We start from the raw sequence: 22,936 nt of genomic DNA, 5'->3' as shown, positions 1-22,936 counted from the left end.
TCGGAGCGCGCTGGACGTGTGGACCGGACACGCCATGTGTGCGCGACTCCCGCAAGGAGCACGTGGTTTGTGTCAAGTCGTGCGAAAAACTGGATGAAAAGTCCCGGTTGGCATCGGGGTTATTCTGGTGGATTATTGGATTTCCTCTCAAATTTACAAAAAATACTAATTTTGGGTGAATGATTTTTAGCGTTGGAATGTTTTACGCTATCAAATTTCAGCTTGTGAAGTTGGGTTATTCTGTTTTTAAAACATAAACAGGATATCCAACTTTACGATCATCCCGAAATAGAATTAGTATTTTAAAATAGTCAACGAAACACAAAAGGATATTTAAAATTTGTTGCCTTATTGAAAAAAATATGTTCGACTGCCTCTTAATCTGTCAGAAGATATCCTTTTTATGGATTGTTTGTGCAGTTATTCAGAAGCGAGCACACCATTCGTCGAACAAGCAAATTGTAAGACACGTGCTTCTCATCTTCAAATGGATTCAAATATTGGATTAACTTACCATGACGGAACAAACTATAAGTCAAAACTGATTTTACTGCATATTGGAGAAGAATATTTTATCCTACGAGTAAGTTCATTCCATAATTAAGCCACGTTGTCCAAGAAATCTTTTGAATTTGCAAGTCGATTGCACGTCAGTATAATATGTGTAGGAAGCCGACGGGAAATACGGAAAATCGATTCTTGCACCGATCCTTACCTTGAATTCCAGAAGCTTTATTGGGATGTTTTTTCTCGTATGAACCACCATCAGCCAGGCAAACAATAGGATAAGGGTTCGAGTCCCAAAAAAATCTAATTTTTCCATTAAAAACTTTACAATGGCATCGCATCAGTTTCCCCAAGTATTTTTCAAATAGTTCTTCACAATAACTTTTGGGTGTCAAAATTAGCACCAATTCACAGACTATTGAACACCTTCAAACTTGAACTTTACGTTTCCCAGGGAAATATGCGTAAAATTATTATTTTGTTGATATATTGGAAAAGAGAAAAGCAGAAACTCACTCCGCAAAGCGATTAAAGTAATCATAATCACATGAGTTTTACAATGCACATCACAATGCAAGGACATCCATTGTTGTACAGCGAATCTAAACCTTAATTCGAAATATTTATTTATTCATTTAATCATTTATTCTATATTATTTTATACTATTAAGATTACCAGCAAACATTACCAGCCGTTCGTTTGCATTAGCTTCCTTCAGAGCTCAGAGTCCTACATCCTATAGGATCAAAAGCGACACTGGCTACGTTCTAATGGGCATACCCGGAAAGATTTTATCCGTATTACCTGAGACCGCGCATTGCTCTGCATCTCCACAGTTGTCAAGGGAGCAAGCTTTTGTTAGTGAAGGAAAGATACTTTCATAAACCAGAATTCATTTCGGTAAGCAATGCGATTCATACTAAATTAAATGAATCGAAATAATGCATTAGATATTCTACCCAAATAGTTTTGAAACGGTTTCGCATATATTGTTGAAGCTAGGACAGGTCTTGGTGGTGAACTTGGTGAAAGGTTTGAACCTTGTGAGCAAAACTTCTCCCCTTCTTCCCAGTAAGCATTCGAACAAAGTTCCCACCGGAGTTGATCATCCGATCGAGGATGCTAAGAACCACTTAATGGAGCTCGTTTTACTGCTTCAAGTACACGAAGTACCAACAGTACTGATTATCTAGCAGCTACCATGCCATCCAACTGTAGCTCTCTGTTTTTCAGCGACCTATTTCCTAACGAGTAACACCCACCCTTGACAGCTAAACGACTCCCACATCTGGGACCCTACATGTCGTACCCATTAACACACAGACTGGGATCTACGACTTTACCTATCCGAGGTATGACATATTAGGACATTTTTTGTCTTAAAAAACAACAACAACACCGACTGGGATCGATCCCAGGCCCATGGGGGTGATATGCTGGGATGCTGACCACCCAACAAATCAACCAATAAATTGTTAGTACCAAAAAACTTGTACAAAAGGGAGATTTTTGGTAAATGAAATCAAAATCTCCTGACTGAGGCATTTGAATGCGATTTCTTCAGCAAACATTGTTTAAACTTTTTCACGAGCTTCTTTTTTAATAATAAAAACATACAACCATAAATAAAAACTTGTTTGCTTAGAAAACTTTACCAAGTAAATTTAACCTTTATTTGATAGTTTTCAACCAGTTTTGGGCTAATTTCGCGAACATTTTAAAAAATCAGCAGTTTATCGATACCTTAACCTTTGTTTTATATACATAAATATTCTTAGGTTCATATGACACCACTTTGCTGAAAATACTTATCTAAAATTGTTGAATACATGCATTTTGAAGTAAAAATTTTGTAGTTTTAAGTGCCTACACTTGAATATGTCGCAAACATTTTTCAAATCCGTGCAGAATGCTTCATTTCTACTACTGTCAAACTTTCATGACTTGATATTGAAGCGATCGTCGACTCATGCAAATATCCAAATGTGGTACAGAAATCCATGAGAAGCTCTTTGAAGGGACCATTACAGTAACACAGGAAATATATTTTAATAAGACATAATTTGCCTCCATGAGTCGATATTAAGTCATAGAACATCGACTCACGAAGGTTTGACTGTCATGTAGTTGAATTTTCGTGTATAGAAATTATTAGAACAACTGGGTTTCAATAGTAAACAAGGGGTTGAAACATTATGCAGAACACTGCACATAAAAAGCAATCATGTCGAAGCGTCCTATGCCGTTTCCTACCCGATTTCCGCAAAGCATCACAAATTGCATTTTGTACGTGGAGAAAGTTGTTCTATGTTAGACAAAAAAAATCAAAATAAGGAAAGGACTTCGGACGTTTGGTTTTCATGTCTTTTTTATTCCGAGCGTCAAATATAAATCGAAGCCAAATTTATTGATTACTCATTCCAAATTATCTGCTTTTCCGCACCAAAATCGTTACTTTATTGCTTATAACTATGGACATCATCGGAAAAGCCAAATCATGCTCCAAACTCTACCTTCATTCGAATCATTCAGGAGTTTTGAGGCTTTGAGCTTTATGCAACAGTACGTTCCTGCGTTGTTTACCTCTGTGCTGACGTGAAAGTAACAACACGAACTTTTGTTTGATTCTTGCAAAGGTTTGTTTGTGAAAATATAATTTCGATTGCAAATTTACTTTGGTTACACAACCAATTTTGAAACTAAAGACATACAAATTAATATATTAACTCCCTAGACAAGGTTGTAAAGCATTTCAAAGATTGTCACCTCATAAATTGTTTCAATTTCTCTAAAATGAGAAAAAAGATTCACACTTTTGCGATTTTGGAGCTTTATCAACGAAGGTTTTAACGCAAAACATGCTTCTGGAAAATAATTGCAAAGCGAATTGATTAATGATAACTGCCTGTATTTTCAATTGCTACATCCTGCTTTTCAAGATTTTGATAAACACAGTTAAGCAAACTCTATAAAAGTATGCTCCTTCGAACCATTATTACGATAGATAAGTACTTTGGCAAATCACCGTAACCTTTCGTAGATTCATCTACTAACTTCTACCTCACCTCGGAAGCTTCTTTGAGTAAATGTTCATATTTTTTGTACAGAAATATGTTCCAACTCTCTTTTATTCAGATGCCCGGTGCTGAAGATACATTTTAGCTTGTTGTGCACAGAATGAACTCTAGTCCCTATCGGTAAATAAGCAGCAGTTTCATCATTGCGTTTCGATGGAAGAGCTCGTTCGATTCTGTTTTGTTCGCATTTGTATCATGTTTCGATAAGCTATAAAACCAATGGCTTGCAAAGATTTATACCAATCGCAATCCTTCATCGTTGACCATTGAGAACAAGTTCTGCAAGCCCTGTTTGAAACATAATTTTGCTTTATGTATTTTTATTAGCGTCGAATAACAGTATTTTGAAATCTAAGCTCTATAATACTATGCAGATGTCAAAGCAAGGAAAAAGGAATTTTCTTCGTTGTTGAATGTAGACAGATGCCGGGAGCTTGGTATTAATGTCGTTGATTTTGAATTCAGTCTAAGGTTGATGAGTTTATAAGCTCCTTTGGCGTTGGACTACGTCTTACCCGAAGCTACTGGGTGTCAAATCATAATCTAAAATTAGGGACCAGTATTCAAGAGACGGGTGCTTAGAACCATCTTAGGCGGTGTGCAAGAAGACGGAGTGTGGTGTAGAAGAATGAACCTCGACCTCGCCTAGCTCTACGGCGAACTCAGTATCCAAAAGGTAGCTAAAGCCGGAAGGGTACGATGGGCAGGCCATGTTGCAAGAATGTCGGACAGCAACCCTGCAAAGATGGTGTTCGCTTCCGATCCGGCAGGTACGAGACGGCGTGGAGCGCAGCGAGTGAGGAAGGCAGACCAGGTACAAAACGACTTGGCGAGCATGGGGCGCATTCGAGGATGAAGAGATGCGGCCTCGAATCGTGTATTGTGGCGTCAAATTGTTGATTCAGTGTAGTCTGTTTAGATGTAAACTAAATAAATGAAATGGAAATAAGAGACCGTCGCGAAATCATGTAAGATTTTGAACGTTAATAGAGCCTTTATCTTTCAATGGATTTTGCAGATTTATATATCAATCGACTCGGAAACTTTCCAGCAATTTGTCAATTTCATTGAAACTTTTGATTTTTACGATAAACTATTAAAAATGTCAAATCTTGTCCTACCCAGTAAAAATATCGGAACCAATCATTCCCGTTCATGTATTCCCAACAAGAACATCAGAATGATATAACTTACCCGAGTAGCACAATTTAGATCGATTTGGTTGCTGCAACACATATATGACTGGATTTGATCATACATAGGTCACAGTAACTCGTTTATGACAAGTGTCCTGCTTTCGTACGGGCCTTTTGACTCACCGTTTCATTTTTCCTGGGTATAAAAAGACCCATGTTTTGCGCTTGCGCGTCATTTCTGTTCGAGGTCCGCGGTGACTTGTTACGAAAAGCGGACAGAACTATGGAGTTGGTAGCGGTTCCAACATCGCTGATGGTGGTTTCTGCATCTGAAGTGGTTCAGCGGAAAACTACCAAGTAGATTTCGTCTGCGTCAGTGGCACTCAAGTGAAATTTTCTCGTATGGTTCTGGATCTGGTTTTGTTGCAGTTAACTGGGAAGAAGTATTATATAAAATATATCGATTTTTTTCAGAACCTCAATTTTACAGAAGAAAAGGTTGAGCAGAACCAAATTTGCATCAAAGTGCAAATCATCATCGCTTGGCGACATCAGAAACTTGACTGGAAAATTTATTTGCACGCAGAAATGTACTGCAATGACCGCCACAGACGTTGCAAAGGAAATGGGTATAGCGCATCAAAAAGCAGCTTTCTTGTAATCAATTTGAAGTAAACCGGTTATTCTCTTCGTCCTGAGAGTATATAAAAGAAGGTCGAACCGGGACGAGTTTTATTCAAAGTGCAAATTAATCACTTAGCGACGGCGGGAAGTTTCCGTCGGTAGCAGAATCACGAGCGCGCGTCAGAGAGAGAGAGAGACGCTTCAAAAATGTATTCGCATGGATGGTATCAGTGACAGTCGAGTGAAACTTTCTCTCAAGTCGGAGCTACTTCTAACGGCGTTGCAGTCTTGGATAATTAAAACGAATATTTTAGATTTTTTCCGACGTTTCGACTCTATTTCGAGTCTTCTCCCCTTGAAGAAGACTCGAAATAGAGTCGAAACGTCGGGAACAATTTAAAACATTCGTTTTGATTATCCAAGACTGCAGCGCCGTTAGAAGTAGCTCTGATATACCAACTTCTTTCTCTCAAGATTCTCATTTGGTTTTGCTGCTGTTTGTGATTAGGAAGACGCCTTGTAGTAAAAAAAATCGGTTCTTTTCAAGACCAAAGAAAGCTGTTCCGAAAAGAAATTTCTTCAATGTACAAAAAAACAGTCGCTTAGTTACGGTAGAAAAAAATATCGCAACGATGTCCGTCTGCCTTGCGGTCGTGCCTTGTATACAACCCCTCTGATTTTTAAATCTTTATTTACCGCAACTGGGCTGTGCTACCAAAACCGGCGCGTTTTTCCAAAAGCTATTTTTGCAATTCTTAGGAGGATAAAACACTAAAATCGTCAAAGTTATGACTATTACTTTTCAGCATCATAGTTTAAGCATTCGACAAAATTTCGGATTGTTTTCGTTTACGCATCGGTCATTCGTCATTTTATTTCTTCAATCATCGCGACATCTTTCGTTTATTCCGCGAAGTAGCGGCTTGTTTACAAACAACAGTGATGACGAAACAGTGCGAAGGTGATCCGCCCGTGCTTCTGCTCGAGATGGCAAAGACTACAAAATTCCATAAGCAATTCCACCTGAAGTGTGTCAGTTTGACCGGGAACCAGTGCAAGGCAGTACGTGCTTACCCTGGAGCTCTCTGGTCCTGTTTGGTATGTTTGGTAACAGTGTTATCACGGCTGCTACATGTTCCGATGGTCCCGAAGACTGCTATGCACTTGTTCCAGACGTATCACATTTGTTCTCAAGAGCCACGCAGAATGGGTACGTTGGCGTACGTTTTGACAGCTTTCTCATGGGAAAACTGTTAAAACGCACGCACAAACATATCCATTGTCCTTGGCCCATCAGACTAGTCTGTGCCCAGATCGACGATTCTCGCTCAAACTACCGTGCCATCGACTAATTATTGTCTTGTCAGTAACTCCATGGTGAGCCTGATAGAATTCAGTTCGAATTCACCAAAGTTTTCAACTCCTTTATCAACAACACCCATTAAAAGGAACCGTACTTTCAGTTCAATCTCATCATTCCCGAGTAACGACAAATGGATGAGAGTTGACGTTTCAATGGTTCGCCTGATCGTACGGATGTTATAGTTCCTCTTTTAAGCAGATGCTATTGGATGTACATTGTACATCGACAAAATACGTCTTTAATTTGTTTCAAAGGTAGTTCTCGAATGTGTTTACCGTCGAGTTTTTAGAATTACAAAAAAGACTAAACTTTCGTCTTGAACAAATGTTCTAGTAGTCTATCCGCAACCCTTTCTAGTCTCTTCAACGCATCGCTCCAACTCTGTTTTTTCCTGAGCGGTGGAAAAAATCTTACGTTTGTCCTGCTTTTTAAGAAGGAAACAAGCATGAAGTTAGTACATAAATATCGCAGTATAGCTGCATTATGTGCCTCCTCGAAGCTGTTTAAACAAGTGGTCTACAAGTTTTATTCCACAACTGTCAAAGTTTTATCTCCGAGCATCATATGATAAGGCGTCCGCCTAACACAAATTTGATTCATTACACATTGTTCATCGCCCAATATTTACAGAAAACATATAAAGTAGGCTCTAGCTACACTGATATTTCGGCTGCATTCGATAGAAATCAATTACAAGATCCTGTTCTAGATTGAATCCCAATTATCGTGAAATGGCCAAGGTTTTTGTTTCAGAATCGGATCTACAGTTATTAGAAAGGTACCTACCTGTTGTTAAGGATCTAAGCGTATTATTAGACTCTCAACTGACTCCTAAGGATCACATTGCCATTATTACCTCGCCCATAACACTCGTAATTTCTTGAATATATTCATAAGGTTCATGGGCTTCCTTCAACCAAAACAGCGTAATACCGTTTTGACTCATATTCCGAACATAACTCATATACCAAACACTGGCGTTTCAGCGCCCTGGAACTAATTTTTCATCGGTTTTCCGTACTGAGCATCAAGATTACGAACGAATTGACGATCATCTGCAGAAAATTGCACGAATAGAGCTAAAATAGCCATTTAAAAGCGAGTGTTCGGAATATGAGTCATGTTCGGGATTTGAGTCAAAACGGTACCTACTAATCAAAGCAATACAGCGTAATTTTGCCCGTTTTGCTCTACGTCGTCCTCCTTGGAATAAACCAAATGATTTACCAAGTTATGAGCCACATTGCCAACTTATTGGCTTAGATCTGTTGATAAAGCATATCGACGTTTCTAAGACGCTTTCAGTTCAAACCATTTCAGAGGCCCAGACATGCTTTCTCAATTGATTCATGGCTCTACTCAGAAGGGGTTCTCCCTGCCCCGAATAAAAAAAAAATAACCTCCACAATTGATTTCTTTAGTATTAATCATATACAAATTACAAATTTAAGAAATAGTAGACATCAACAGGGATTCCAAATCTTCCTTCGTTCCTTTATTTTCCCCAGGACGAATCTCGTTTATTGAACGATGTCTGGCTTTGTCTAACGATTAGTAGTGATTTTTATTGGTCGTGGTAATGGGCAGAAGTAGAGCTTACTCTCTCTAAATGCACTAAGTTAATTTTGTGACTACCGGAGTCTACTATTTGCTATAAAACCATAGCTTCAGAGACCCTTACCGCTGTGAAAAGTACAATGCTTTCGAAACATGATATATTAATGAAACATCGTAGGAATAAGCATCACTATTTACCCGATTTGCACAACTTTGTAGGTAGCACAAGTCCAGACTATTGTATGAGCATTGCAATGCATTACTTCAATTTGTTGACACCGATAACGATTTGGAACTAAACATTATTTAATACCTCTTAGACGAAAACAAGGCATTCTCCATTAGCTAAGAAATATGTGGAACGGAAGACGGGAAAACTGTTTAGTTGTAGCTAGTATAGGCTTACTTTTTATAGATAGATGTCATGGTTGTTTTGGAATGTTTAGCAGGAATGGTATTACAGTAGAAGATGATATGAAAATTGATAGGATAAAGGGTGCCAGCATGGAATTGATCTTGTTTCCCACGAGCTTTTGTTTATAAATCATAATCGGGAGTCACTAGGCCTCAAAGCCAGTATGCTTGCGAAACAGCTTAGGAATTTTCAATGTATTAGATAAACCTGCCAGCCTTTCCATTCTCACCAGGGTTATTATTATTATTAATTTTTATCAAACTGTCAATCTCTCGGCCTAGATCGATTTCAGTTTCAGCTTGATGGTTTTCTTCAGAACTCATAAAAACGCTGTATTTTTATATGCATATATAGATGGGTCCGCGACGTTAGGACGTTTGGCATAATTCTGCCTTCTTTATGTCATGAGCTGTTCTTTGGGTCATATTATGCCTAACGTCCATTATGCCTAACGTACATTATGCCTGTCGTCCGTTATGCCTAACGTCCATTATGCCTAACGTACTTATGCCTAACGTCTGTATGCCTAACGGGGTATACCCATATAGATCTAAAACTAGCTGACACAAGAGCTGCACCTTGCCCAAAAAATATTAATTGTTAGAAATTATTCTTAGACTTCACTGCTCGATTGTGCATACTATTTTAGTTCAAATTTCATAGAAATTAAAACTTTCAACAATTTTGGAATCATAATGTACAACGATATTTTTTAAGGAGGACAATAATGTAACGATGGTAGATTTGACTTCGAAGCTTTGTGATAGTGGCTTAAGATATTTTTATACATACAATTATTGAGGCGAACAAAATAAAGATAGAATTTATGCTAAGCTGGTGCTAAACATTTGTTTGAATAAAACTTTCAAAAAATGTTTGTCTTATTTTCAATTTTTATAAATATTATTTAATCGGTTCAATATAAGTATTTCCGAAACAACATAGTTAGCTGACTTGTAAGCTTAAGACATTTTGAGCGTTAAAACATAAAATTGTTCTCCATTATAATGCATGTAGATGAGATCGAACCACCAACGGAAATTGAAGTCCAAATAACGTGTATTAAAGATTACGATGATTTTCTTTTCATAACAGATTTTTGGTTTACCAAGAAAATTTGTAAAATACATAAAAGCTAAACAGATCCCACCTCACAAATTCCAACCATGTGTAATGCTAATTCACCCCCACACCGTGCCAGATTCGAACGACCACCAAAGCGGTTCCGGAGGTCTGCAGGTGAAAGCCTTGTGCCCCCAACATCGCTTGTCCACACGCCACTCTCAAGCGAAAAGCAAATGTCTTTTGTAAATTTCTGAAAAATATTCTTTTGTATCGCTCCGTTTACTTTTTTTTAACTTCATTGTACCTTCACCATCCATTACCGACATCAGTCGCAGCGAGCGTACGCATCGTGTACCACATCAACGGACGTCTATTTTGGTCAATCAAAGCTCACAGGTCATCAATTTTAACCCACCGGCAATGGACAACACCACCTCCAACTGCCCTTTGTTGCAGCCGGCTGGCCGGCCGCGGCAGCGGGGGAGAAGCCAATCGAAATAGCTTACCCACCCGAAAGCTAACCCCGAAAAAGCCATGCAACTATACACTAGCAGAAAGAGAGAGAGGGGGGTCAGAAGTTGAAGAAAAAAAAACAGACAGTCGATGAAAAATTATAATTGAAAATTACCTCAAGCGATCGCGAGTCGGGGCAAGCTCTTTCTCTCTCTCCCCCATCGGTTTATGTAGATATGTAAAAGAAGGTGTTAAAAAGTGCTGAACGGGCGCGCTTGATGGGACGTTGAAAAACAAATGAAACAAAAACGACGACGACACGTTTACAACAACCCGACTAGGCACAGGCACAGTCGGCGGCGCGAACGCAGGCAGCAGCGCCAGAATGCCTAAAATGTGTGCTCTGGCTCCCTTCTGAGGAGCTCCGTTGGCGTAGCGGATTTCTAAGGATAGGGCATGATCACCCCTGGAAGTTCAGTATTTGTTTTGTCCAGAATGATAGATTTAAATTTTATTTATTTAACTTCGAGAGCAAGAAATTAGAACAGTAGTTCGAGTTGATGAAACCAGGTGGTTCATACATAAGTCCATTATGCAGTTCTTGTAAATATCAGAATATCATCATAAATCATCATAATATGAAGTTCAGGTACAGATACAATCTTAGATATCAAATAATTTGACATACTTTTCCAAGTGTCTTCCACTTATTTCCAGCTCCAACTGCCTAAATAGTCGAGTTGAGGGTATAATAAAGAGATCGAAATGATATGAAATCGATAGCCACACCTAGTGTTATCATGAACTTGAGGAATGTACACAGAGATGCAAAACAGTCGATTCTGGGATCGGTCGTGGCTATATTTGTTATTCCTTGAATGATAAGAACCAGTGAAATTGTATAATAATGAATCTACAGAACTGATGATGCACTATGCAAACATTTTATCGATTACTCACCACTATAATGTTGGTAAGTGGTCTGTGACAAAATAATGTTTATCTCTGTTTTTCTACAAGGATCACACGAAGAAAAGTGTAGAAAACAGAACAAACCAGCCGCATCTTATTTTATGCATAACTGATCTGTCGGGATCCGCTCAACAAGCTTTACATACATTGAGGACGAAACAGATAAACGTCTATGCCGTGATTGCATTATTTTTTTTCCTTTCATTGGAAACTGAATATATGTTCCGGATCTCATATGAGCTGCCATGTGAATCACAACAAGGCTCAGCGCGGTCAAATTGATTTTCATTTGGGCTACAAGGATCCTACCTTGATCACACATAGTCTAAAAATTTTATCTTATAACATACACCACTTGACTTTTATGAATGCTGAAAAAGCTAGAATAAGGCAAGCAGATCGTAATTTGTAAGAGACAGAACTAGTGTTGGGAATTGAACATCTTTGACGGTGGTTTGTTTACACTTCTTTAAAGAACAACTCGGAACCGATTTGTGATTTGGGCGAAACTTATTTAGAAGGCGAATTCCTGCTAAAGTAAGCATTTTCTAAGAAAACCACGGTTTGTTTCCGATAGAATAGGCTTTCCTCTGTCTTCTGTCAGATAAGGGAATTAGTTTTGGAGAAAAACGTTTGCATTCTATGGAATCAAGAAAACAAATTTTTGTTTGCAAAATAAGTTACGCCCATCGCAAATCGGTCCCCAACTGGTGCAAGTTTGATCAAAGTAGACGATCGCGTTCAGAAATAAAGTCAGAAGCTAGGTCAGAAGGAACTCGAAAGAAGAAAAAATATTGTGCACACCTTGAAAATCCGGAGTGGTCCAGTTCCAAGCTGTCTACAGTGCTGAAGATGCCGAAAACTACAGGAAACCCAGGAAAGGATTCAGAGGATTTACGACAAAACTGGGACCATGGATCGTTAGCTGAGCAGCAAGCCCAAGTAACATTTTAGGTTGCTCTTGAAGACTATAATTTACTCTACAAAAGTGTTATAAAACCAGTATAAAACCAAAATGTTACTAAGGAGGTGCTGATGTGCGTTAAAGCAAGCCCCAGTCTTTCGATCTTAGATGTGACCAAAAGGTAAAACGCCAACATTCAAACGGTGTGGATCTCTGCCAGACCGGAACGGACAGTGCAAGACTCTTGTACGACCGTGTTTTGAAGAAACACAAAAGCTACTCTATGATCGATGACGATCATACGTCAAACGCAAACCCGATTTTGGGGAGCTTCCTGGTCAAAAGTTTTACATCACGACTGGAGGTGGGGGGATGCACTGGCAAGATCCAAGTTTGAGTTTGCCAAAAAGTACGCGAAGAATGTCATGCGTTGGAAAGCGATTTGCCGTATTATGGCCTGCATACAAAAACATTTGTCACATCTTCGACGATGACATCCCAAATTTACATTGAAGAATACCTGAAAAAGCGTGAATTACCGAAACGTCGTCTTTTTACCCAAATCAAATCGGGTAAGATTTGACCAGCTGTGATTCTGGTGCTATGGTATGCTGCCAACAAGATCTATTTTGTCCCCAAGCTTTTTGGAGGGTCCGTAATTTCGAACAGTCGATAAATATTTGGCATTTTGGAAAAATGGCAAAAAGCGCTGATTCCGTGTCCATTTTCCCTGTGCGGACGTTAATGAGCTCCATCAAGAGAAAGGTTCGGTGAAGTAAATATTAAACTTCTCAAAACAATAACAGCGTTCTGATTTTACATTGTATTCGTCGGATGGCAGGCGTTCTGATTTGTCTAGTTGACTGTCGGGTAATTCAACATAAGTTTTCGGAAGTATCTCCGTAAAAGGGGCTAGATTGGCGACGTCTGGGATATGGTCCTTGCCCTGAGCCTATTCTATTGCATCTCCGGAGATCAGTGCATTGAACGACAACAGGTCCGGTTTCAAGACCACCAATGATTACCTGGATCCCAACTGTACGAATGGTTCCCGGGTTGCTAGATCAACACTAAAATTTGTCTATGTTACTTTCGTCGACTAGTTTTTAACTTCAAACTAAAATTTATTCAAGTTCAATTCAATTCAAGCCCCGTCGTGCGGGGCTTCTTTTGACTCCTGGGGCTACTTTGGTATTTTGATCTTTTGAAAAAAATAAACGGAAAAAATACGAAATTTGAAACAGAAAGTTTTCATCCAACTATCAACAAGACACTTGATTGGTGATAATAACAATTTTATAGTAATTGTAATTCTTGTTTTAAAATGTCCAAAATAGCCCCTGATTTGTCAAAAGAAGCCCCACACGACGGTAATCAATGTCTTAAGTAATCAATAGTCTCAATTTTCATTCTTTAATTAAACTTTACCTTTAAATGTCCTTAGGTTGGACCCTTGTGCCCTTGGCCTTGGTTCATGCGGCGAGTGAAGAACTGATTCAAATATCAAATTTCACAGTAATAAAAAAAATCGAGCCTTTTGATTCACGAATTACTGTAAAAAGTTTTCAAGAAGAAATATTAAAAGGTATATCAGTAATTTTTTTAAACTTTTTTCAAGTTTGGCACAGCCAAACCATCAAAATTTTTTGCTTAGATCTCAGTAAAAAAGAGATAAGACAAGCTCGGAGGTCTAGTCCATGTCCATACCGCTTCTACCTTATGAACAGGTGGACGTGGGTTCAATCCCAAGCTCGACCTTTTTCTACTTTGTACCTCAATCTTAGTTCTTTCTGTATTTCACGTTCTACCAAAAGGATTCCTACTGTTCTACCTTTTACACCAACAACTCCTATCAAAGGCCGTAAGGTTCTCTGCATCTTTCTTAAGTAGGTGTTTAGCTAAACATTCTTCTCCTTTCCCAATACTCGCATACAACAATAATCGCTTATACATACCACTAAAGCTCAGTAAAAAAAATAGCTGAAGATTTTTTTTTGTGGGAAAATTTGCATCAACATGCATTATGCAGGATTTTTTTCTTTATTATCGTGATTTTTTATAAAATATAATGTAACGTTTTACGTTTATTTGGATATAAATTTAAATAAAAATATTTGATTTTTACCGATAAATCAAAAATTAATTTTGAATTTTGTTTTAATTTATGATCGTGTGTCGTGTTTCGTTTGCGTTCGTAAAATCTGTTCGTTCCTGTATCAATTTCAAGTTTATAGTATTTGTTATAAAAGCTCAACTCATTATGGCACGCATGTGAGTTGCAAATAGGCGGCAAACAGGCGCCATGCCTCCGATCGCCATGCCAATCGGTTGGCGCAATTTTATTTGAATATGCTTTACAATCAAATTGAATGATAGCTCAGATTTGAATAGTTGAATAGTAAAATGATTTCAAAAGATTCAAAATTTCTTGGCGCAAGTACGACTCAGACTCGCTCATTTCGTCTACGAATCGGCTGGAGAGCAGAAGTGCGCAAATTAAATACTTACGTTCAGTTCTTGAAAGTTTAATTTTTTGCTTGAGTAATTTTAGTTTAATTTGAAGGTAAAACTAGTGAGTGAGTTTTAAAAAATAAGTGGTGTTAAATGTTCTGTGTTTTTCTTCCTAGCTTAGTGGACCGAGGTCCAATCGATTGCGTTTTCTGCTCAGATAATTTTATTAAAGTGAATTAATACGAAAAAAGGTAATTAAATCTAATTATGTTGAGCAATTCCTTAAATTTAATGTGATTTCGTGTTGGACACGCAGCGCCCTGCGCTTTTTTCGTACGGCTGGATTTTCTGTCGCTAATCGGCGGCATTCATCGTCTCATCGAGATTCCGTTCGTGGTATTCTACCACGACTTCGTCCGTTGACTGTCCGAGGACCGTCCGACCCGTGCGCCAAGCGAAGGCCCGCCTCCAGTAGGTAGCCAAACGGAGGTGAGTGAGGTCGCTAAGTCAATCGTAGCGAAATTTCCACGTCGGTCGTTAATTGCCGACGGAAAGGTCCATTCCGTTACATTTCCGGACCAGTGTTTAGAGAGTGTAGGTTCGTCTTTCTGCGTGTCGTAAATTGCACGCCACGAACCTCGATCCTAACCAAAGGATAGAGGACACACCACTCCCCGCTCGGTGAACCGGAAAGGTACGCGAAGCCGGGTCGCTTGGGTACGTGTGCCTCTATTTGGCGGAGCCGATCGTCCCGGGGAAATCCAGGCCAAGTGCCACAACACTCTCTCCGATCGAAATCGGAAGCTTCCGTTCCAGCCGCCACTCACTCCGCACCTTTAGATCGGCCATATCGCACACGGGTCATCTCCATCGCTGCGCGCCAAATCGCAGTACGGACCCGCCGGTGACCGCCATCGTGTTACCGCCATCTTCGAAGTAATCGTCGCCATCATCGAGACAACGATAGCCTCATCGTTCCCGCCAGCACCGAGTCATCAAAATCCTGCGCAGGTACGTGAAGAGCTTTTTATTACATGGCCATGTTTGCTCTTTTCCATTCCGTACGTTAAATACGTGTCCAATGCGAATGAATGATCTAAAATATAGTGTTTTGATTGAATTCTTGAATTGGTTGAATTACGTTACGTTTAACGCCAGTTGGCAAATAAAGCATACTCGCTAATCAAATTAAGTTTCAGTTTCGTTTCCTGACTCGAATGAGTGAACATTCCTTAGGCCTTCCCTAAAATTCGTACGAGTATTCCGGAACGGTGATTACGAGTATTCCGCGAACCGTTCGAGAATTTCCCTGAGCGAAAAGGTCTCCAAAAGTCGGGCAAATCGAACACGACCGGTGGTCTCTCTTTGAGAGTGGCGCTAAAGCCACCGTTTAGCAAATCCTCGTGAACATTCCCCGAACGGTTACAATAAGTTCATCACGTATATGTTATGAAGGATTGCTTGCAATCAATGTCACCTAAAATAGTGATTTAGTAACTATGATGATGAGAATAGTAACCAAAACGATTTACAGTTATAGAGAAAGTGACTTTTGTAAGAAGCCAATATTGAAGTAGTTCATATTTATGAAATGTTCAAAAATTTAAAAATATATCTCTATCGCTACATTTTTTAACATTTAATTTTTTTTTCCGAAAATTCAGTTGTAAACAATTTTATTGATTGAAATGGATAAATTACTCAACAATGACAAATCACCTAAAAAGGATTATGCAGCATTTTTTTTAAGTAGTTTAAGGCATCAAAATGTGGGTTCTTTGGAAAAGTTTACCTAAAATCTAATAAGCCGACAAATAAGCCTCCTAAAACGCATAATCCTTTTTCCTCGTCTTCTTATTGCACGCAAACTCACTGCACGCAAAAAAAAAAGCGTTCCCGAATTCGTGAACCAGCAAAAATACACCGTGATTTAATTCATGGATTCGGGAGCACCAGTCACGTTTTCCAGAAAGTTCCAGAAAACGTGACTGTGTTCCTGAATCCGTGGCCTTTGTTCACGAAAAAATACACCGTGAACTTGTTAGTTCACGAATTCATGAACGCTTTTTTTTGCGTGTGGGACATTGCCCTGGGAAGTCGAGACAATTTCCAAATCGAAAATTGCCTAAACCGGCGCCGGGAATCGAGCCCAGCCACCCTTAGCATGGTCTTGCTTTGTAGCCGCGCGTTTTACCGCTTGGCTAAGGAAGGCCCAACAGTCCATTGTAATATTTAAACTGTCAGAAGTTCAGGTTGCCCTGGCAATTATTCTAAAACTGATATATTAGAAACATATCATTCAATAATTCTTGAAACTGATTGATTATAAATCCAAAATTTAGGCTTGCGAGTTAAAACATTGGCAATACATGGAAAGCTTCCATTTCACAAATGTGAACAGTGAATTGGATGACCAGCCCAGTTTCATTAGGAAGGTATAGCCACGAAAAGCAATCATTCCTGAAGGTAGCTTTTCTAGATCCGAAATTCAGTAAAAACAATCACAATGATCACAATTTAATTCCCATTTTTTCATTAATTGACGATGTAAAAAAGTATCTTTTCAGTTTTCAGTCTAAGAAGAGTCATGGACGGTTACCCGTTGGTTCAGTATGCTGTTTCGATCACATTTATTGTACCTTTTTCAAAGGATTGATTTACACTCCGTCCATTGTTCTAATAATCACAATTTTCGTCGGACGGTCACGCCGTGAGCCTTTAGGAGAGGGAAAAGTACGCTTCTGGAGACACTTCCAAATACGCCTTCCACAAGAACAAATCGCTTGCCAAACAAGAACTTCTCCGACATCTTCTGTTTTCAGATGTTCTCGGGACCATCACACATATCATTGGCAGTCACATACAGGTTTTCTGCAACCTGCTGGATGTCCGCCTTCACATATTTCTCGTCATCCATTACGCAGCAGTGTGTTTTCGTTAACTTCTGGTCGCACTTCTGTGAACGGCTTTTTGCAACACTAATCTGTTTCATGTCACGGTTTTTGACGAGTTCAGTGCATGATCTCTCTTGTTTCGGACAGCAGAACGATCGCGTGGTCGGACGAATTATTGTGTTCTGCATTGCGCGGCCGGTAATAAAATTAACCAGTTCAGTGCGTGATCTCTCTTGTTTCGGACAGCAGAACGATCGCGTGGTCGGACGAATTATTGTGTTCTGCATTGCGCGGCCGGTAATAAAATTAATCAGTTCAGTGCGTGATCTCTCTTGTTTCGAAGCGGGCTTGGTAGTCATATGGCTACTGCTTCTGCCTCATACGCAGGAGGTCGTGGGATCAATCCCAGGTCCGTTCCATTCTCCTACTTTGTATCTTTCTCTTTATTTCTCATGTTCTAGCAATCGCTAGAACTGGAAATGGACTTCCATACCGTTTCCATTACTATTCCTATACCTTCAACTTGAGTATTCTAACAGTAATCTGCTAGAATTGGAAATGAACTATAGAGCTCGTTTCCTACATCCAATTAGAAATTCCATCAGTTACCTTCTCCTATCTATCACATTGGCAGCTCGTTAACCAAGACGGACCTCTGCCTCTCCAACCTAACCCAGAAATTCCAACAAATTCCGCATGAGCTCGTGGCAAGTGCAGAGGTATATTCGGCTTGCAGTGGGCGAGTGATTGCATCATCATTTCCTCCCCCTTCCCTACATTGACTTGCATTCTGACGTGGCAGGCGCCAGTATGACCTAACAAATGAGATCACCAGTACTTGTACATTGAAGATGTGTGCTAGTCCCAAGCAAACATCTGTTGGTTCCCTGTGCAAGAACAGCTGATCTGGTCATAATGGAGTAGCAACTACGAGCAGTCAATCAAGCTCAAGCTCAAGCTCAAGCACTATTCTGTTTCATGTCACGGTTTTTGACTATTGAACCTTCAACGTACTTAGTCCTGCTCGAGTTTTGGCATTCAGCACGAAAGTCTTGCCCAAACTCAACTTTTCAACCACATCTCGAAGTGAGGCGTTCGGTTACCAATTTTATTTTTTCCAGATCTTGCAGTACTTACTTATTATTTTACTATTCGTGCCAGCTCTTGAAAAACTCCTTAAAACCGCTTTCGTGAAGCTAGAACAACCAATCCAGAATGATTTAAAAAAATCTTATGGCTGTCATCAATCATTTCTTGGTAAAGTTGATCAACTATACAAATCCATCCATGAGAAGTAGGGTAGAGAACCATTTGGGCAGCACCTCCTATTCCCGTCCGCAACGTTCATTCCTCGAGCGCATTACACACGAATAACTTGTTTTTTAGTACATGATTAGTTTCTGTCGATATCTAGTGATGTACAAAAAATCAAGCCGTTTGGTTTGAACGCGGTCGAGTTATTAACGTTGTGGACGGTAATAGGGAGTGGTGCCCAAATGGTTCCGCTCCCTATTGCAGCTATAAAACCAACAGGTTGAAGAAAACCCAAAGAATCTATTTCGTATGATGTGCACCCCCTGTCGTATCTGTCTTCCTACACCCATGCGTCGCCAAACGGCGACAACGAAGCCACACACACAGGCGGTGGTGGTGGGTGGCTGGAGGGTGCACGAGAATCCGCTTTGCTATTCATTTATTCTGCACTCGAATGAAATTAAAACCTTTTAAAAAGCGTCACTATCCAAGTGCGAAGTACTGTGAAGAGGGAGGGGCTGGGACAACGATGCGCGCCCCCGAGGGGCGATGGCTTAGGGTGAGGGTGTCGGTCGTCCCCTGGCTGAGGGATCGAACCATCAGCGATGGAAAAAGTTTATTAAATATGGATTTATGCAGGTATACCTACCTACCTACCGTCGTTGTTGTCGCCGAAGTTGTTGTGTGGAGTGTCATGTCACTTTTAATGTGTGATGTAATGGAAATCGGCGCATCAGTGCGCAGCGCACCGAGTGAACTGCACACGGCTTAGAATTTGTTGTTGGCATTGGAGCACGAGTGCGGCGGCGCTACGCTGCGACATGCGCTAGATCCGGATCGGAATTCAGGATTCTAACGAACGCGTTTGCCGAAATTATGTTAAATTATGCGAAGGAGCTTCCTTCGCCAGGACGGACGGATGACGGACCGCCCCCTTCCGAATGGCAAATGCCTTGTGCTCTTGTGTGCCCAAGGAAGATACGGAAACTAGGTCATCAAAACAACCTATAACGAATTCAGGCACGGCGGGAACGGATAACAGAATAGTTAATCGCAACATTCCGAGTGCAGTTCAACGTAAGCTTAGAAATTCGTAGAACGAAATAATGAATATCTAAAACGGCGCACGATCGAGACTGGATCTCACTTGTGGAACCTTATCTTGGTTGAGGTCGTTTCCCTCGTCTGTCATATATATGAAAGTGCTACAGTATTTGTCAGCAAATATCGGATGCACTGACAGTTTTTGACAATCTTCCTCTAACGCTCTTACTGTCGAGAATTTATGAAGAAGGCCAAGTACTGTCTTTTTCAATATTTCAGGTGCTCTGCTCACTCATGTAGCGGGCGACGACTGTCGATGATCGATCACTTCCGCCTTTGATGATTACATTAACCGATAATCTATTCGTATTAACCTTCTTGATGACGATTATGTAGGATAACACTGTTGAATCGAGCGTGAAATGTAGAAATTTTTGCCGGGTATGACTGACGTAAATCGGAAGTAAAAGGCAACTTTTGATTGATGTCTCGATCCAGTCTGCATATGATATCAACACTTGAGATTCATGTCTGTATATAGATCTGACAAACTAAATTTTAAATCACTCTTAGTCAAATGCATGTAAGACCGTTTAAAAAACAAAAATGTCTCAAAGTTACCGAAGAAACTGCAAAATGGTACAGATCTTATTCTCAAAGAAGAAAAACATTGTACGCATTTTAAATATGCAGACTAAAGTATGTGCGACTTATCAACATCAACGGGAACATGTGAACAAACAGCCTAAATTTCTGTATGATACAAGCTGAGCTCCTCACGAAATATTTTGAACACCTTAACAAAATTAGCACGGTAAAGACTCAACAACACCTTGTTAAGTTATTTTTTGTTTACCTGCAGTACAGAGCCCTTAGAAAAAAAATGCTCGTACCAGTTTGACACATTTTCCCACACACACTCAATGGTTGCTCGCGGAGCGCGGAGCCTTGCCAAAAACAGTGCTCATGCGTGTATTTATAATGCAAGACGCTTGAATAAGCAAAAACAAACCGTGCTGCCCTTTCTTTTTAATATGACTGCGCGCCGTTGATGCGCCATTCAAAACTAACGGCGGTAACTTCATTCACCGCTTTGGCACCGTTTGGGTTGTTGTTTAGAAAACATCCAGCTGTACCGTATGAGACTGAAACAAGATCTGTTCGACAAGAAGTCGTCGGACAACACTGAGTTGTGAGATCCCCGAACTTCAGCAGGGATCTTGGAAACAATTCATTTCATCCTGTCACGACCGAGCGGATTGCTCTTTCAACTTTCATCGATCTGTCAACAAGCATTACCGCTGACTGATTAAATTTTTGACCTCATGTGTTTAATGCACTCCCTCACCTTCCGACCGACCGGACGATCCAGCAAACCGACATCAATATTTTGCACCGCGACCGACAGTTGACAGTTCTGTAAAACTCGGTCATTGAGTCACAATAATCAAACCCAAAATGAGCCGCGAAAGCTCGATTGCCTCGGAATCGGACTCGCACACACACGGTGAACACGCTGGGGACCGTGCGGCGGCGTTCATTGGTCAATCCAATCGTCCATTTCCTGTGTCGAAACCATTTGCTTGCCGGTCTGGCGCGACGCTCGAGGCTTGGGCGAAACCGGCAGCAACACCAACAACTACCACAGCAGCGCAAGCGCGGTGACGGTGGCGGCAGCCACTAACGAAAGACATTAATTTATTCTGCGGGCTCATTTACGGCCCTCCCCAAGAAAGTGTCCCAGCCGATCCACACAAGCCGGCGCGGCTGGACAGTCACACTCAAACTCAACTTCCCAACCTGCTTGCTGCTCTGCCGTGTCGTGTTTGTTCGAAGCTGCCTTACCATTCAGTTGTGGCGGAGGTAAATCAAACGACGGAGACGCTTCGAACGCAAAATTATCCCACACTTTGGTGACCGCGAGCATCCGGTCCGATCCGGTCTGGGTGCCAGCTTCCTGGGGCCCCTTCGATCGGGGTGGATCGACTCTTGACGCCCCGGGTTCGATAAATTGCCATCGGGGCAGATTAAGGTTCACTTCGGTCGTCGTCGTCGGCGTCTGTTTCTGGATCTGGGCAGAAGGCAGCACATAAAACGGCCCAGTTTTATGATCTCCGGATCTTTCGGATGCTGTTATCCGCCGTTAAGGGGCTTACGTTAGGGTCGGTGGGTGATGCAAATGTGTATCAGTATGGGGGAGGAGTTGGTGGCAGCGACACATCTCGAAGGTGAGGTTTGATTACGACCGAGATGATGTTCGATGTTTTTATGGATTTCCGCTGCCGGTCGGTCGTCGTCGTCGTTTGACTGGTTCGGAGCGGCTCCCTTTCCCCCCATTGCAACATAATTAATCCGATTTGATGGCGGAATTGATAGCTGTTAGTTCACGACGTTCATGTAATTTTCTGCCCATTTTTGGGAGAAAGAGTTCAAGATTGTGATCCGAGGGTATAGGGCCGGGAAGCTTTCTGTTGTATAATGTTTCCGCGCCAGAGGGTGGAACGATTGGTTCACTGCGGAATTACCTGCTGTGGCCGGAAATATTGATGATTTTGAGAAGGTACAGTCACTAGCAGCGCTTTAAGATCTGTTTCTTTCAAAATTTGGATAGGATACATTCCATACGCCCTAATTGGGCGACTGACTAGACGATGTCGTATATTGCTTATCTATGCTCTAATTATAATGCTCCAATAGTATCATTGTTTAATATAATACTTTGATCGCATTGAGCTACAAAGATGATGTATTTGTTACCTTTTTATTTTTGCTTCAACTAAATCGAAATTGAAATCTGTCCTCGATTTAAACGCATTTTCGTTTGGTCAAAACAACAGCAAAGCTTAACTTCAGTTACCTTATGATATGATCTAATAGTAATAGTAATCGCCTCGGCAAAAGAACAAAATTTCTTTGTGCGTTTCTGTTAATAACCAACATAATCAACTAACCTTTCGGTTTCGGTCTACAAAAGTATCTGACCATTTGTCCGAAACCTTTTTTCTGGATGTCATTTTACCGCATAGTATAGTCGGCGTAGCACCAACTTGAAATTCGGAAGTCGGGACTTCCGAACCGAACTTTCTTCCGAAGTTTTATTTGTCAAACTGATGCGTTGTTCAGCGCATCTTTAGGCGAGTCCAGCGCACTATTTCTGAAGTTGGGAAAGTTGCCTGTTTCTAGAGAAAAATCCAACTTCGGTATAAAAAGCGTTCTAAC

General features: G+C 40.5%; 1 protein-coding gene across 1 annotated transcript in view; it reads left to right on the top strand.

Moving 5' to 3' along the window:
- Positions 1-22,936, top strand: part of LOC134212628 (chorion transcription factor Cf2-like) — a 175,729-nt gene that overhangs the window by 1,665 nt on the left and 151,128 nt on the right. The window lies entirely within an intron of this gene.

Source organism: Armigeres subalbatus, chromosome 2 (assembly GCF_024139115.2).
Source record: "Armigeres subalbatus isolate Guangzhou_Male chromosome 2, GZ_Asu_2, whole genome shotgun sequence".
NCBI classification, from domain to species: Eukaryota; Metazoa; Arthropoda; class Insecta; order Diptera; family Culicidae; genus Armigeres; species Armigeres subalbatus.
Note: the sequence above shows the minus strand (reverse complement) of the source record. Positions and strands in the feature narration are given on the sequence as shown.